General features: G+C 41.8%; 2 pseudogenes; one reads left to right on the top strand and one right to left on the bottom strand.

Moving 5' to 3' along the window:
• Positions 1 to 354: 354 nt before the first annotated feature.
• Positions 355 to 3,484, bottom strand: LOC123455125 (annotated as a pseudogene).
• Positions 3,461 to 18,663, top strand: part of LOC123455068 — a 108,025-nt pseudogene continuing 92,822 nt past the window's right edge.

Raw genomic sequence — 18,663 nt, 5'->3', positions numbered from 1 at the left:
TTATAACTCTGCTAAGCACTCCAGTCCATTATTTTTAATTGAATTTTGTCCAAATTCTCAGAACACTGGCAGAATTCACCCAGCATTTCCACCAGTAGCCACTATCTAACAAAGCTATTTCCTTCCCTTTGAAACTTCATAAGCCAAGCCTTGACAGCCTCCAGCTTTTTTCTCATAGCATTTTCAAGCTCTCATCAGAATAGCTCCCCAAGCTCTGCTTACAACACTGCAAGGTTCCAGTCCAAGGAACCATACCTTTCAATATTCCTCTCCAAACATGTTCCAAAGAGAAAAGATCATATGGTTAGACTCATCACAGCAATGACCCCGCTTCTTAGTACCAATTTTTTTTTCTAAAAACTGTAGGCTTTTTATTCAGTTAAGAGGTAGACAGATGAACATGGAAGGCTGTCCCATTTAATTTACCCAAAGTTCATATTCCACTTTATTCACCCATCCCACACTGCCAGAAATCTCAAAGAAATAACCACAATTGCCAAGAAGGCTTTTACTTCCTACTTCTTAGCAAAATGTCAATTGATTACTTGCAAAGAAGTTACTACTAACTTAAATTTCCAATGTGTCAAATAATTTCATCCATCTTAGAAGTTCCCACATTTGCCAATACAACCTGCCACAAGAGACAGGAAGGCATAGTGCCAATGACTTTTTCTACAAGAGACTACGAGGGAAGCTTCAGTTACATTTTGTTGTTAAATTACTGTGCATGTTGGGGTGGAAGCTGGTGAAACCAACAAAGCAGAGTGGATGCCATCAAATGGCCCTACCTAGCTGTTTTAAAACAAAACCCACAGACCAAAATTTATCTTTAGAGACAATATTAAAACATAATGGAATTGAAGCCTGATACAAAACATAGAGAAATATGTACAGGAGTTCACAGCCCAGAAGAAAAGGGAATCTTAGAAGGAACCAGTGGAAACCTGGTTAATTTTACACAGCTAATTTTGAGACAAACTGGATTTAGCACAAAAGCAATTACAGCATAAGTAACACTTCCTTCCCATAGCTCCCAAATGTCAGGAATTCTCGTCCGTCTTCTGTAACACTAAATCTTCCAGGGAGCAGGAATACATACGGTGGTCCTAGACACTGACATTTATTTTAATTCTGGCTTCTCTTTCAGGATGACATATTTGAAAATTGCCATGATAGCGGCACTGATCAGACCAGAAATAGGGACTGTGACAAACCAGGCCATAAAAATGTTGCGGAAGAGTCGCCAGTCAACAGCCTTTTTGGAACGGAGCCAGCCAACAGACACGACAGAGCCCACTTTACAATGTGTTGTACTAATGGGAAGGCCAATGTTTGATGCGATTACTACAGTGAGGGCAGATGCCAGTTCAATACTGAAGCCACTAGAGGGTGTGATGGGTGTCAGGTCTTTCCCCATGGTCTGGATAACTCTCCTTCCCCAGACCCACAGCCCAATACAGATGCCAAGACCACCATAAAGAAGAAGCCATATTGGTGTTGCCATTTTTGAAGAAACATCTCCTGTTTTATAAACCAGGTACAAAGCAACCAGAGGACCAACAGCATTACTGACGTCATTGCCACCATGGGCAAATGACCCAAAACAGGCTGTAAGGATCTGCAGGAACTGGAAGAGAAGAGATACTTCTGGCTTATACTGGTCATACCACTCTTCAAGAGAGCCCCTACTTCCTTTTCTGTCGCTCAGACCCATTTCAGCCTTGATGGGCATGTCCATCTCACTTGCTGAGTGAAGGTCAGACACAGCATTGCAGTAACTAGTGTAACTGTCCATTCGAATGCGCTTCTTGGTATCTGTATTAGGCCACATCAGCTTCTCCATCTCTTCTCCCTTCTGTTCACCTTCTTTGGCACGGAATGAATCCAGGGGCATATCACAAATTGCCATGGTGTAGGAGGTGTAGCTATTGTTGCGACGCAAAGGCTTATCCCCAGAGTCCCCCATGCAGTCCCCCACCTTGGCCAGGTGTAACTTATGGAGCAGTTCTTTGTACAAGCCTGAGTCCTTATGCACAGTGTGGTACTGGTAATGGCCACTGGAGTTTATCTGGTTGCTGACCGTCTGATTGAACTGAACAAGGCTCCCATTAGGCAACTGCACTGCACCATTGAAGGCACTGTCAATGCTGGTCTCCTCTTTCAGATCCACACTGGGAAGCCGCTCTCGCTCTGGAGCTTCCTCCAGGTCACCAAGTTTGAATGACACCATTCTCTCCTCCACCACAGTCTGGAGTGGCCCAGTAGCAGATCCTACCTCAGAAACAGGATTCCTGTTCTCACTATCACCAAGGGACAACTTAGTTTCTTCAGCGTCCTCTTTCAAGCTGTTCTTTTTTTCCATTAAGGGGCTTTCAGAAGGACTAGACTTTATTTCTCGTTCAATTTTTCTCTTCATCCTGGGACATACAAAGAACCAGACGAAAAGGGCAGAGAGCTGCACATCCCACCGAGATGAGGATGGTACCCCACAGAGGAAGTTTGTCAAAGCCCAGCAACGGTGCTCCAGTATACATGATGGAAAAGAGGTTTATTCCAATTGTGCAAGCATAAAAAACTGGCAAAGCACGCAAACCATTAGGAACTGGATCTGCCTTACGGAGGATGAATGCACGAACAAGGAAGAATAAAATTCCAGACATAATACCAGAAAGCAGTGGAGAGACGAACCAAGACATCACAATTCTTATCAGTTCAGACCACCTGACACCTTCTTGCCCCTCTGCCACGAGGGAAAAACCAATGGTTGCGCCGACAATACAATGGGTCCCAGAAATTGGGAGCTTCAAAAACGAAGCCACTAGTTGCCACACAGCAGAACCAAACATAGCACTGACCGAACCAGCCATCAGCATCGTTTGGTTTGAGCGGTACATCTCCACATCAATCAAGCCCTTCCGGATGGTTTCACTCACTTTGGCCCCCAACAAAACTGAGCCCATAGTTTCAAAGATGCTGGCTAAGATGCAGGCTTGCTTCAGGGTCTCTACACCTGAGCCCACGGCTGTACCGAACGAATTTGCTACATCATTGGCTCCCACGGAGAATGCCAAGACAAATGCAATGATGAAGCCCAAGATGAGCAACCATAGGTAACCCACCAAATGAGTAGTAGCTAGGGTAGGTGCTTCGGTAGATGTCATTTTCTACAGTAGTGGTTCTTTAAATAAAAGAAGTACTACGCGACTTTCAAGATGTGTAAACAGAATATGAGGTATCAAAACGCTGTAATAAATAGTATATATTACATAAAATCAAATACTGTAAACTACGGCACGGAACTGAGCTTGGGAGTTACTGCTATACTCTGGGCATGGGCGTCTGTTGTTTGGAGTTTCTTTGGTTCTGAAGGGCTAAAAGCACGGAGCAGAATTCCATGGCGAATTAGAGAAAGGACGCAAGTTCATCCAGAGGAAACGGGCCGCGGAGCTGAGACAAGGAGATGCAGGCCGCAGCGGCGGGTCGGAGCCACGGACCTACGCAGTGCGGGCGGCCGGGACAGCGGCCCCGGAGACCCGAGAAACAGCTGCGGGCGTCTCAGCAGCAGAGAAGCAGCACGCTGCGCGCACCGGCAGCCATCAGCGGCCGAGCTCGCCGCCGTCCCGTATTCATAGCCCCCAATTTTTTTTTTTTAATTTTAGTTACCTTTTCATTACTGGAACAAAAAACACAACCAGAGTAGCTTATGGGAAAAGGGGGTTTATTTCAGGCTGACAGTTTCAGGTGAAGTTTCATCATGGTAGAAGGAGCTGTTGTACTTCACCATACATCCACAGCAGAGAGTGGAAGAGAAAAGCCAGAGATTAAGCTGGCTTGGAACACTTAGTAGGATAGACTCAAAATTTACCCCCATAACACACTCCTCATCAGGAGACTAGTTAGGAAGCTTAATCAAAAATGCCTGAGGTTGGGCTGGAGAGATGGCTTAGTGGTTAAGCGCTTGCCTGTGAAGCCTAAGGACCCTGGTTCAAGGCTCGGTTCCCCAGGTCCCATGTTAGCCAGATGCACAAGGGGGTGCACGCGTCTGGAGTTCGTTTGCAGTGGCTGGAAGCCCTGGCGCGCCCATTCTCTCTCTCTCCCTCTATCTGTCTTTCTCTCTGTGTCTGTCACTCTTAAATAAATAAATAAATAAATAAATAAATAAATAAAATACCTGAGGTTGGATATAAAACCACAGATCAACCGACCGGTGGGCCCACATGAAATTTAAAAGCTTTTGTACAACAAAGAACACTGTGAGTAGAGCAAAAAGGCAACTTAGAGAATGGGATAAAATCTTTGCCAGTTATACACCTGACAGAGGATTAATAGCCATAATATACAAAAAACTCAAAAAACTAAATAATAAGAAATGAAACAACCCATTTAAATATGGGCTATAGAACTAAATAGAGAGTTCTCAAAAGAAGAAAGACAAATGGCATATAAACATCTAAAAAAATGTTCTACATCCCTAGTCATCAGGGAAACACAGATTAAAACTATGTTGAGATTCCACCTCAATCCTATCAGAATGGCTACCATCATGAAAACAAATGTCCATAAATGCTGGCAAGGATGTAGAAAAAGAAGAACCCTCCTATGCTGTTGGTGGGAATGCAATCTGGTCCAGCCACTGTGGAAATCAGTGTAGAGGCTCCTGAGACAGCGATTTACCATAGGACCCAGTTGTAGCACTCATAGGCATATATCCTAATGACTTGTCTCACTACCTTAGAGATACTTTCTCAACCATGTTTATTGCCACTCTATTCACAATAGCTATGAAATGAAACCAGCCTAGATGTCTGTCAACTGATGAGTGGATAATGAAGATGTGACACATTTATCCAATGGAGTTCTACTCAGTGGCAAAGAAAAATGAAATTTGCAGAAAAATGGATGGATCTGGAAAGGATTATACTTAGTGAGGTAACTCAGGCCCAGAAAGACAAATGTCACATGTTCTCCCTCATATGTAGATTCTAGCTACAAATGTGAGTAGGAATAAAACTCAGTAACAGAGTCCAGTAAGCTGGAAAGGGGAAATAAAGGGAATAGAAAGGGAGGGAGGGGGGACTTAATAGGATAGTGTTGGAGTCAGGTTCACATTGTTGGAAGAAATCACCTAAGAGCAGCTTGTGGGAAAAAAGGGTTTACTTTGGCTTACAAATTTTAGGGGAAGCTTCGCAGTCAAGTCCACATTGCTTGCAGAATACACCTGACCATGAGCAGCTTGTGGTTGGATAGTTGGTTCCCTAGAACAGAACAAATAGAATGTATTCACATATTAGTTTGAATTACAACATAGGGGATGGTTAATCCAGCATGAGATACCTGTACACTGAAGATTCTGAGGACTCAGTAGCTGGTCACTCCATGAAGCTGGATGCTTCAGAAGTCCAAGTTCAGCACTAAAGGTCCTGAGCTCCCTATAGATGTTGAATCCACATTGAAAAGCTGAGGAAGCTGGAAGCTGGTGGAAGCAGCAGTAGCAATAAACACACTGGCTCAGGGAGAGGGAGTGCAGGCAGGCAAGTGCACACTGTTCCTTGGACTTCTTTGTACCTGAGGCATCTCTTGGACAGTATTACAATTACCTTCTCATTGCTGGGATAAAGCACCCCCCCAAAAGCAGCCAATGGGAGAAAAGTTTTTTGTCCTGGCTTATAGTCTAAAGGGGAAGCTTCACAATGGAAGGTAAAACATTGCATGAATAGAAGCTGGACATCATTTCTGCCACAGCATGTGGAAAACAGCAGCAGAGAAGTAAGCCAAGCCACTCTCCAACAACACACCTGCTTCAGCAAGATTGTACTTCCAATTGCCATCAGCTGGGGAGTAAGCATTCAAAACACATGAGTTTATGGTGGACATCTGACTGAAACCACCTCAGAAGGTACTGTTTATGTTAAGAGTAGGTTTTCTTAGAGGGTAGGGAGATGGTTCTGAGGTTAAATATGCTTGCCAGGGCTGGAGAGATGGCTTAGCGGTTAAGCGCTTGCCTGTGAAGCCTAAGGACCCCGGTTTGAGGCTCGGTTCCCCAGGTCCCACGTTAGCCAGATGCCCAAGAGGGCGCATGCGTCTGGAGTTCGTTTGCAGAGGCTGGAAGCCCTGGCTCGGTTCCCCAGGTCCCACGTTAGCCAGATGCCCAAGAGGGCGCATGCGTCTGGAGTTCGTTTGCAGAGGCTGGAAGCCCTGGCGCGCCCATTCTCTCTCTCTCCCTCTATCTGTCCTTCTCTCTGTGTCTGTCGCTCTCAAATAAATAAAAAAATTAAAAATAAAATAAAATAAAATAAATATGCTTGCCGGCAGAGTATGCTAGCCTATATCTAATTTGCTAGTACCCACATAAATCTATATGTGGTACATACATCTGTAGTTTATTTGCAGTGGCAAGAGACCCTGACATGCCCTTACTCAGTCTTTCTTTCTCTTGCAAATAAATAAAATATTTTTAAAAGAGAAGTTATTTCCTCCTTGCTTCTTGAACTTGTGATGATTAATTTGTAAGGCCAAATTGAATGGATTTAGAATCACCTTGGAGACATACCTGCAGGCAAGTCTGTGAAGGTGTTTTTAGAAAGGCTTAACTGAGCATTCATATTTGTGACCTGACTGTAGAGTCCATGTGAACAGCTACCTCACATTCCTGCCATTAAAGCTAAAGCCACTCTCACCTCCTCACCTTCCTCACCATAATGGACTACTGTACTCTCAAACCATGAGTCAAACTAAAGAATACCTTCCCTTTGGTTGTTTTTGTCAGATATTTTGTCCTAGCAATGAGAAAAGCAGTACAATGGTGTGGTTGTTTGAGTCAAGTGTCCCCCATAAACTTATGTGTTCTGAATTCTAGGTCAGCTGGTGACAATTTGGGAATTGAAGCCTCCTGGAAGCGGTGTATTGTTAGGGGTGGGTTTATGGGTGTTTCAGTCAGTTTCCCATTGCCAGTGTTTGGCATAATCTGTTACTGTTGTCCATCTGATGTTGGCCAGGAGGTGATGTCCAGCCTCTGCTCATGCCATCGTTCTCCCTGCCATCATGAAACCTCCCTTTGAGTCTGTGAACCAAAATAAATCCTTTCCTCCCACAAGCTGCTCTTGGTCAGGTGTCTTAAGCCAGCAACACAAAAGCTAACTGCAAAAAGAAAAAAAAAGATTCATAGGTTTCCATTCATGGTCACTTGGTTCTTCTACTTTAGTTTGTGATAGCACAATACCTTATGGTGGGATCAGGAGGGAAGCCTGGTCACTTCATTTTGGCCAAACCAGAAACAGAAACAATAAGAGGCCTAGATCTCAATATCCCCTCCAAGTGCACTCCCCTAACGACCCAACTTCCTTCCACTAGACCCCATACCAAAGGTTCCACCATGCCATAATAATGCCACAGGCTAGAAACAAAACCATTAGCACATGTTCCTTTGGGGGATAGTCAAGAGCCAAATTGCAGGACTGTGGATGTAGCTCAGTTGGTAGAGTGTTTGCCTAGCATGCATGAAGCCTTGGGCTCAATCCTCAGTACCACACAGAAAACTGGACATAGTGGCAGATGCGCATAATGCCAGCAGTTGGGAAGAGTAGCAGGAGGACCAGAAGTCCAAAGTTAGGCTCAGCTACATAGTGAATTCAAGACCACCCTGAGCTACATAAAGTTCTATTTTTAAAATATTCAAATTATAGCACCCTCATAAATGCCTTGTGAGCATGCTGTAGGCCATGTGAGCTACAACCAATTTCATTGCCCATAAGGATCCAGGATTAATATTACAAAAATTATTTGCACCAGCATTCTCTCTTGCCAAAGTAGGCTAGTATTCAGAGGACATTAACACTTTTGTAAGAATTCCCAACCACTAGCTTGGCTTCTGAAATTCCATCTGAATAGTCCTTTTCGCCTCTACATAGATTTTCCCTATCCTACAGTAGAGGGGTCCCACGTCGTTATAGTTAAGCAACTCGCGTGGAATGAAATGATAATAATGTGATGATGAAAACCTCAATTACTTAGATGATTGCCTTCCACATTTACAACCTGCCAGATTAAATATGCAAATTCCTTTGCTCCTTGAACTGCTCCTTTGAAGATGGCAGTAAGAGAGTCCAAAAACATCTATAAATAGAAGAGAAAGAACATAGCTTTCTGTCATCTGAATAATGATTTCCCTGCTGAGAAAAGGGCAAATAGTAAATAATTTCCTTCTATTTAATACTAAAGTTGCAAAAAAATAGGACTTTCACATTTATCTCTAAACTGCTGCTCAAAAATTATCTTCAGGAACAGTCTTTTAATGCAACTAGAAAATAATAAAAAAGGAGGAACAGTCCCATTCAAAGACTGATCTTACATTTGTATGGAATTTAAGAAGTATTCTCTAAGGAAAGGGAGTGGGAGGAGAGAGGAAATATTAAAGTCCATATGCCTTTCCCGTTGGGACAAGCTGGGAAATAATAAAGGAGAGATGCTTGACAGATGTCCCCACAGAAAAGGCCAACAAGTCATTTCAATGGCAGCTGAGGAAGCATACCCTTAGATGTCTTAGGAGTCTTCAGTGTCTCATGCACTAAGGTTCTTAGATTTCTCATCAAGTAACATTCTAGGAAAATGAACCTAAGGTTTTTCAAGTAGGTAATTCTAACTTCCTGTCAAATGTGCCTTTTATTAAATGAGAAGAAGTGGATTATATGACAAGAACACTTGAATTGCTGAAGTAATGTTTCCAGGTAGACATAAAAATTTGATAGATAGAAATTACCTTGCATGTCTATAACTTTTCATATTTAAATAATTAGAATTATAAGAACAAAAGGTAGTATTTAAATCAATGTGAGTACATAGGACATATCTCTGCTGCTGTTCCCAGTGATCCTGATATGCCCTGTGAAATTTGGGTAAAAGAGGCATATTATATAGAATTAACAATGGTAGATTGAACATCCAGGAGAAAAGGGAAAATGAACTCAAGCCTGGCTATTTATGGCAAACCTACAGCCAACATTACAGTAAATGGGGGAAATCTCAAAGCATTTCCACTAAAATCAGGAATAAGACAAAGGTCTCCACAGTCTCCACTTTTATTTAATATAGTACTGGAAGTCTTAGCTGCAGCAATGAGACAAGAGACACAAATACAAGCCATACTTATAGGGGAAAAAAAAAAACAGGGCAAATTATTGTTTGCAGATGATGTAATATTTTATTTAAGAAGCTAAAAAGTACCAGGCTCAGAAAGTCATTATCACTACGTGTTCTTTCACATATGTGGATACTAGTTTCAAATGTCCATATTTGCACATGAGCTGGAGTAAAAGTCAGTAGTAGAGATCAGTAAGGTAGAAAAGGGCCGTGAAGAAGGGAGGAGAGGGAAGGGCTTCAAGGTTAGGTATAGTAGATATATATGCTGGTGATGCTGTTTTGGGAAGATGTGGAACATTTGAGAGATGGGGCCTGATTCACAGACCATGAGGGACAAACCTTGAGGTTCATATCCCAGGTCCACTTCTGGTCCTATTTCTGATTCCTGACCCATCTAGATGTGTGCAAGCTACTGCTGGCACACCTTACTGCCATGGAGGACTACTTATTCTTAAATATTCTTAAATCATGAGCCCAAATAAGTCTTTCTTCCCTTTAGCTTTAACCATGTGTTTTACCCTAGTCCAGCTACTTTCATCATCAGCTGTAATACCCTGATGTATGAAGGGAGCTGTCTTGAATGTTCTAGCCCCATCTGAGCTCTCAGCAAAAGGTATCTACTTGATTGATTACAATAAATGCTAACTGCAGAATGAGAATATCTCAACTGAGCCTTAAGAGACAGAGAATCTTAGGAATGATTAGATGATGGCTGTTTTAAACAGTTTTAGATGGTAGATAACTGAAATAGGTTCTCTGTCATTAATGACATAAATAGATACGCCCTGAATGGCAAGTTGGCCAAGGTGTGTACAAACTTCCAGCAAGCCAGTGGAAAGAGATAACAATACCATAACAGTACTGTCAGAAGGCTGTTGTTAGTTCTGATAAGATAAAGAAAAGGTATTTTTTAAAAAAAAGGATTTATTGCAGGATTCAGTGACACTTCTAAAGTCAATCCAAGTGATGGTTCATCTTAGTTGACAACTTGACTGGATTAAGAATTACCTAGGATATCAGTAAAGCACATCACTGGGTATGTCTGTGAGGATATTTTAAGAAAGTTAATTGTGAAAGCTCTAACCTAATGAATAGATTAACCCCTTTATGGATTCAAAAAGAAGATGGCATTATTGCAAAGCAGTGAAAAGTAAGAGGGACCAGACTGAAAACAGTAGTTCACTAAAGATGTGTGCTTGCAGTCACTGGAAGTGTGTGCCTGAGGTCACTGCAATGTGCTTTATTTAGTCACTGAAGATATGTGCTTGAGGTCACTGGTGGAGTGTGCTTGAGATCACTGGTGGACTGTACTTGAGATCACTGGAGGTGTGTTCTTGAGGTCACTGGTGGACTGTGCTTGAGGTCACTGGAGCTGTGGGCTTGAGATCACTGGTGGACTGTACATGAGATCACTGGAGGTGTCTCTGAGGTCACTGGAGGTATGTGCTTGAGGTCACTGGAGGCATGTGTCTGAGGTCACTGGAGGTGTGTGATTTTGTAGTTCCTGACTGCCATAATATGAACTGCTCTTTTCTGTCTGCCTTCCTCACCATAATAGAGTGATATGTTTGGAACCATGGACAAACATAAATATTTCCTCTATTAGGTTTCTTTTTTGAAAACTTTTTTCACTTTATTAATTTTATATAAGAGGTTATACTTTTATCCCTTATTCTCTGCACCCAATACTCTGGGGGCCCTCCTCAGTGAGATTATGGTATTCATTGTGGGGTCATAAAGACCTCAGTCAGTCCCTACGGGGTAGTAGGGGAACCATGTCTCAGTATTCCCAGCTGTTCTGAGGCTCTTGCAGTCTTTCTGCCCCTTCTTCTGCAATGTTCCATGAACCATGGCAGGCCTGTTGGTGTTCATATTTAGTGTTGAGTTCTTGGTAGCCTCTAGATTTCTGCCTTGATAGGTTTTGATTGATCACCATATCAGTCACCATCATCCTGGAATTGGTTGTCAGGCTAGCAGTATGATCACTATTCATGTTGTCTCTTCCTCTGCAATTTCTCCTGGGTGTTGGCAGATGAGATAGACATATCATGTCTCATGGTGGGCAATTTGGCTATCTTCTTGCCTTATCAATGGATTTTGGTTCTCCTCCATTTTCTGTACCATCTTTGAGATAAAACATTCTCCAGCCAAGAGTGAGAGAACAAAGTTTTCTGCAGGAATTTTTTGGTGTAAAAGCCTACTCTTCTCCAGATTACAGTGGGGGCTACTTTCTGAAGGCTGACTTTCCTGACCATGGTATTCTAACTTGGTTTCCAGTACCACTGAGCAGGCTGCATGTCCAATCAGAGAACAGTTAGTTACCACAGAGGCTGTGTGCCACTATTGCACAAATGTGTACTCCTTGACCAGGTGGCTGATTTCATAGTCTGAAGGGTACACTGTTTATTTTAACCAGGTGGTTGATTTCGTAGTCTGACGGGTACACTGTTTATTTTAACCAGGGGGCTGATTTCGTAGTCTAACTGGTACACTGTTTATTCATACAGTTGTTGACCATTGTCCTCTAGTGGCTGCCATAGGGCTCTCCAGCACTATGAGGGCTAGCCAGGAAGGAGCCAGTTTCCTTTTCATTTCCAGCATGATATTCCAGTTTCTTGTGACTACAGCCAGTGGTGTCTTCAACAATAGTGTCTTACTTTTGATCTGTGGCAAGTAATCAAGTATTTTGGCAATGGCCTACAACCTACATTGTTTAGAGAACTCATGGGTCTCCCTGACCAACAGCTTGCGGTGGGGGTGGGGAGGATGCAATCCAAATCAGGGCCTAGGATTTGCCAGCCAGAGACCATTTTTAAGGATAAGCTTTTACTTCTGTCTGGACTGAGTCAACTCTCTTTTTACTCGTGGTTATAAAGTGTCAAATGCTAGCCAGGAGGGTAACTACAGAACTGGTTCATGTGTCTTATCTTTTGTGTAATCCCCTCCATGCTATACCTACTCCCTACCACTTGTAGCCCTCCAAGAGACCCCTACCCCCAATATTCTGTCCTCCCCTAACCTGTCCAGTAACTCCTTTTCTCTTCCTATTTCTTCTCTCTTCTGGTCTCATTCTAGTTTTATGACCATATTCATGGTGCTTACTACTCTTTTCACTCATCTCCAGTTGACTAGTTTGCACAAGCAGGTGGGAGTGTACATGCACCATTTGTCTTTCTGAGTCTGCATGACCTTGCTTAGAATGATTTTGATTTTTCCCAATTCCATTCATTTTCCTGCACATTCTGTAATTGTGTTTTTCCTTACCACTGTGTAGAACCCTGTTGTGTATATGTACCACATATTCATTATTCAGTCATCAGTTGATGGGCATCTGGGCTGATTCCAGTTCCTAGATATTATGAATAAAGCTGCAACAAACATGGCTGAGAAAGTATCTCTATAGCAAAGAATGGAGTTTTTAGGGTACATGCCCAGGAGTGGTAGAGCTGGATCAAATAGTAGATCTATTTTTATTTTTGCAGGAGTCCCCATACTGATTTCCAGAGTGTATATAGCAGTTTGCGCTCTCACCAGCAGTGGGCAAGGGTTCCTCTTTTCTGCATAACTGTCTGTCTATTGATGGTAGTAGGGTACTAAAGCCTCTTACTATTATTATCTTGGGATATACATCTGTTTTATTGCGTGGTAAAGTTTGCTGATACTACCTACACAAGACCATCATAATAGGAGGAAAAGATGATGACTTCAAAATAAAAGAAAGACTGTGCGAGAGGGGGAGGGGATATGATGAAAAGTGGAGTTTTAAAGGGAAAGTGGGAGGAGAAAGGGAGTTACCATGGGATATTATTTACAGTCATGGAAGTTCTTAATTATAAAAAAATTTTTAAAAATCAGAGATATGCACCAAAAAAATAGGTGGCTTTGTGTTTTGTGCATATAAGTTGATAATTGTAATACCTTCTTGTTGATGTATTTCTTTAATGAGTATGAAGTAGTCTTCTTTATCTCTTTTGGTTACTTTTAGCTTAAATTCTATTTTGTCAGTAATCAGTAGAGCACTCCAGCTTGTTTCTTGTTTCTGTTTGCTTGAAATATTGTTTTCCATCCTTTCCTCCCAATGTGGTATTTATTTTTCTCAATTGTAAGGTATGTTTGTTGTAGACAAAAAATGGCTGGCTCCAGCTAGTTAAACTGTGTCTTTTGATTGTGGAGGTGAATCCATTAATGTTCAGAGTGATAGTTGTGAGTTATGAGCTAATCCCTGTCATGTTGAAGGTTTTGTGGAGTTTGGTGTATTCTGGGTCTTTGCATGGTTTTATGTCCATTTAAGTTTTGATTGTTTCTTTTTCTCCCCTCATGTGTGTGTTGGATCATCTCCTGAGTGTGGAGTATTCCATGCAGTATACTCTGTAGGATTAGCCTGGTGCTTATGTAGTCATAAAGGTAGCTTATAGTTTGTGAAAGGTTATTTCTTTAACCTTCTATTAGGAAGGAACTTTTGGTTTAGTATACTAGTTTGGGTTGGCAGCCATAATTTTTGGCTTTTGAAATACTCCATTCCAGTCACTTCAGGCTTTAAGAGTTTCCATTTAAAAATCTGAGATAATTATGATGGACTTCCCTCTGTATGCAACAAGCCTATTTTCTCTTCCAGCTTTTAGTACTCTCTGTTTTTTGTGTTTAGTATTCTGATTATTATGTGATGTGGGTGTTGCTTCTCTGGCCCTGTCTACTTCATGTTCTGTGCACCTCCTATAGGTAGATAACTCACTCTTTCTCAAGGGGAGGGGAGTTTTGCTCAGTAATTTTGTTGAAAATATTTTCTATGTCTTGACCTTTATTTCTTCCTTCTCTAGTATGCCTATGATCCAAATATTTAGCTTTTCTAAGATGGCCCAAAGTTCCCTCATGTTCTGTTTGCTCATTTATTGAACACGATAATGTTTTGGAGTCGCAATCTATTTCTTCTGTTTTATCCTAAAGTTTCAATACTCTGTCCTCAATATGAGGTTAGGTTTCATCTATCCAGGACCCTTCTATTCAGGTTCTCCCTCTAAGGTCCTCTTGAGGGTTCCATCTTTTAGTCTGAATCCCAGGGTATAGGATTCTATGAAACCAGTTCAATTTGGGTTCAGTTTTGTATCCCCCTCCAACTTTTTCCCTTCCCCCAAGCCCTACCCTCCCTATTGTCCAAGACTCACTGGACAAGAGCAATCAAACAGGAACTCCAAGAATGGATGAAGGAAATGGAGAAAAATCAGCAAAAAGAATTCAAATTACAAATTAAAGGAGGGATCAATGAAATGGAAGAAATACAAGAAAAAGTACTCAAAGGATAGGCACAAGAGGGAATAGTTAGAAAGAAGAAAAGGGTCAGAAGAAGAGGTACATGGTGGAGAATCAAGAGAAGATAATTAGAGTGGATTATGATCAAAATACATTATACATGAATAAAATTTTTAAAGAAAATTCTCTCTGCCTCTCTCATCACTAACTCTTTTATATTACTTAACTTTTTCTTCCTTCTCTTCATGGGCACTGGCCTGTAACTCCTAGTACCAGCAGGTGGCTATCGTCCACAGTTAGCTTTTGATCAGAGAGACCTACATGCTTTCCTAAAAGAATGACAGATTTCTGTCTGAGTACTTGATGTCCCACCAAAGGTTAGTGGTAAGACCCTACTGCTGAAGACACCATAGGCAGTTGACACATAACATGGAGTGACATGGCTGGAAGCTGGAAGACAGTCAGTCCCCAGACAGTCAGCATGTCTAGTGCCAGATGGTAATACATGGGTGACTGGGGGAAAATGACCAATATCTGTCCAGGCAACTCATGGTCTAACCTACTTAGCAGCAAATAACCTGATGTGATGCTCGCACAAGTGCAATAGTGGCACACAGCCATGGTGGGAAACCAACTGCTCTTGATTTGACTAACTGATCCACTCAGTGGAATGGAATCCATAGCTGGAGCTGAGAAAAAAGTCAGAACCAGATCCAAAAATGAGCCCACTCTCCATTATCAAGCTACCACCAATCGTGGGCTACAAGGGGGCTTACGCCCATAAAATCCTCTCTAAAAAATATAAGGGTTATCCCATTTATCTGGTGCTAACTTTACTCTCCTTTGGAGAATCTGCTTCTATTTTTCAGATGCAGATCCTAAGGAGAGAACCACCCCATCATACCTCAAATGTCCCCAGCTGAAACTAAGAATAATTGGCAAAACAAGCAAGGGTGCTGTTTTCCTGGTGAATCTGGTACCAGCACAAGGGTGAAGAAGATTGACACAGAGAACAATCAACTCCTACAAAATCAGATATCCAGTGACACAGAGGCTCCCAAGACCTCATCACTGAAACAGACCTAAAAGGAGCCCAACATGGCTTAGGGAAATTTTGTGGAAGAGGGGGCAGAAAGAATTTCAGAGCCACATGTTCGGTCATGATATGCAAAGACATTTCCTCCTACCCATAACTGAGGGCTAACACCACAATGCATGACCCATATACCTCAACAAGGAGGGGCCAGGGGGAGGGGGGATAGGGAGGGGGCTAATGATGGTACCAACTTGACTGTATTCACTGATCACAAAGCTAAATAATAAAAAAAGAAAGAAAATAAGCACAGAGATGAACCTTTTCAAAGATATGGGAATTGGAAGATGGAAAATAGATCAGGGAGAATTATTATTATCAAATTTCATTTTATATCTTTTTAAATTTTAATTGTTTTGATGCATAAACTAGTCTCAAAAATCACTATAAGAAAAGAGTATTTTATATTTTTAGATAGTTCCAATGTTATATCCTCAAATGCACAATATAACTTCTTAATCTTAACTTGAAATCATCCTTTACAATTTCCCATAATTTTACTGTCCTTTCTATTTTATGTGCTATTTAATTCATTAGGTGTAAATGCTATTTCAGAAAAGAGATTCAAGTATATGATATAATTTGATGAAAATAATGACCACTTGTTTTAATTTTATTTTATTATATTGGTGTCTGAAGCATGACCATTCTAATAAGAGCATCCTCAAGAATCAAAGCATTGCAAGTATCCTATCTTGACAGTAAGACTTATGGGACCGAAGAGGTGGCTTAGCAGTTAAGACACTGGCATGCAAAGCTAATGGACCCAGGTTTGATTCCACTGGACAAACATAACCCAGATGCACAAGGTGGCACATGCATGTGGAGTTCATTTGCAGTGGCTGGAGGCCCTGGCATGCCCGTTCTCATTCCTCTCTCCCTCCCCCCTCTCTCTGCCTCTAACTCTTTCTCAAACAAATAAAAATAAAATATTGACAATGATAAAATTTGTGTTTGAGATAATTTGCAGATAAAATAGCCACTTATGTTTGGTAATCTGTAGTCAGAGAATATGGTAGGAGAAATGATAAAACTATTTTAGGAAGGGAAAATATTCAAAAGAATTTCCTTTAGGTAAGAAAATTAGTACTGATGAATATCTACCTCTCATACAATTGCACAACATATAAACCACTGTGGTCATTACTTGATACATCCAGAAAATGTTATTTTATGAGAATGAGAAAACAATCTATGGTCTCACAACCAACAAGAATTTCAGGCTCCAGGGTGCCCTGTTCCAGAGGGTGTGCAAGCAGAGTGAGTAGGCCATAGCTCCTAGTTCCTTCCCCATCTCCCAGTTCCCTGGTCACAGTAACCCTGCTTATGGCTTGGGATGGCCTGGACCCTGCCTGCTTGCTGAAGAAGCAGGCCTTTTGCTCCACTTCCCTCATTAACCTGCACCTGAGTCCCCAACTCCTGGAACCCCTGCTCCTTAGGGTACATGCATATGGAGAGCATAGGCTAGACTTCCAGGATTCTTCCCACCTCCCAGTTCCCTGATTCCAGTACTCCTGCTACTATATTGGATGGCCTGGACTCTAAATGTGTGCTGCAGAAGTAGGCCTTTAATTCCAACTTCTTGATTAACACCCCTGGGTTCCCAACTCCTGGACCCCATGGTCCAGAGGCTGTGTGAATGGAGTAAATACACCAAAGCTACTGGTTCATTCCCCAAGTCTAAGTTCCCTGGTCCTAGTAACCTCTACTGCTGGCTTGGGGTGGCCTGGACCCTGCATATATGCTGTAGAAGCAAGCCCTTTGCTCCAGCATCCTGATTGGTCAATGGGTCTCCAACTCCCTGTTCTCCTAAGCCACAGGGTGCATGAGCCACTGTGGGAACTACCCTCTTGCTCCTTGCCCCCAAGCTTCCCAGTTCCTGGTTCCCCAACCCCAGGTCTCACTTTCCTGAAGAGAGCATACAAGTGGAGTGAGTAGGACTGAGATCCTAGTTCCCCACCTCCAGGTTCCCCAGGTACCCTTGATGCACTTGCAACCTCCACAATTTGTGCATCTGTGGTTATAAACCCATCCTACTTCAATTCAGTTCTCATTTTAAACAGAACATTCACTGAAGATCCTACAAGGATAAATACTTCTTTCCTTTTCAATAAAATAAGACTTTTACCTCAAGATAGGGAGACTACAATGCAAAAAAAAAAAATCAATGAAAGTAAGGAAACTGAGAGATCTCCACCAAGGATCCCTAGTCCCACAATGGAAACCTCCAGAGAATTCAAATTGAATCCCAAAATTAAACACACAAATCTATGTGACCCCTGATCAAGAGAATTGCTGAACTGAAAACAAATCATCAAAATCTAACAGTCACATGAATGAAATTGAGCAGAATCATATCTTAGAGCACAGAGCATTTATCATTAGGCTTAACTTAATTGAATAAAACCAGAGGAGCCTCAAAAAAGAGATAAATGAATTGAATGTGAGTCAAAAAATAGAGATTCACAATAACCAGCTGAGTAAGCTTAATGAAGGCATGATCAAATACAAGAATGAAGCATCAAGAAAATCAGACCTAGAACTGAACCTGTACCTCAAAAAAAGATGGACAAAATACGAAATAACACAACAGAAAAGAAACAATCAAACAGAGCTTTTATTTATTTATTTATTTTTGAGGTTTTGAGGTAGGGCCTCACTGTAGCCCAGGCTGACCTAGAATTCACTATGGAGTCTTAGGATGGCCTCAAGTTCACAGCAATCCTCCTACCTCTGCCTCCCAAGTGCTGGCATTAAAGGAATGTGCCAACATGGCTGGCCAAATAGAGCTTTTGAAAACCTCTCTAGGGACTGGAGAGATGGATTAGCAGTTAAGTGCTTGCCTGTGAATTCTAAGAACCCCAGCTAGAGGCTCCATTCCCCAGGACCCACATAAGCCAGATGCACAAGGTGACACATGCATCTGGAGTTCCTTGCCTGGCATGCCCATTCTCTCTCTCTCTCTCTCTCTCTTTCTCCCTCTGTCTACCTGCCTCTTTCTCTCTATGTTGCTTTCAAATAAATAAAAATAAACAAAAAAAATTTTTAACTCTCTAGAACCCTTTACTAACAGTGGAGGACAGAACCTCTGAGCTGGAAGACAGCACAAAAGAACTGGGTTGGGAGTCCAGAAACTTTGTTGTTAAGTTCAAAAAATCGACTTCCAGTTAAGATGGCAGCATAGGTAC

The sequence above is a fragment of the Jaculus jaculus genome, chromosome 15 (genome assembly GCF_020740685.1).
Source record: "Jaculus jaculus isolate mJacJac1 chromosome 15, mJacJac1.mat.Y.cur, whole genome shotgun sequence".
NCBI classification, from domain to species: Eukaryota; Metazoa; Chordata; class Mammalia; order Rodentia; family Dipodidae; genus Jaculus; species Jaculus jaculus.
The sequence above is the reverse complement of the archived record's forward strand: the minus strand, read 5'-3'. Positions and strand labels throughout refer to the sequence as shown.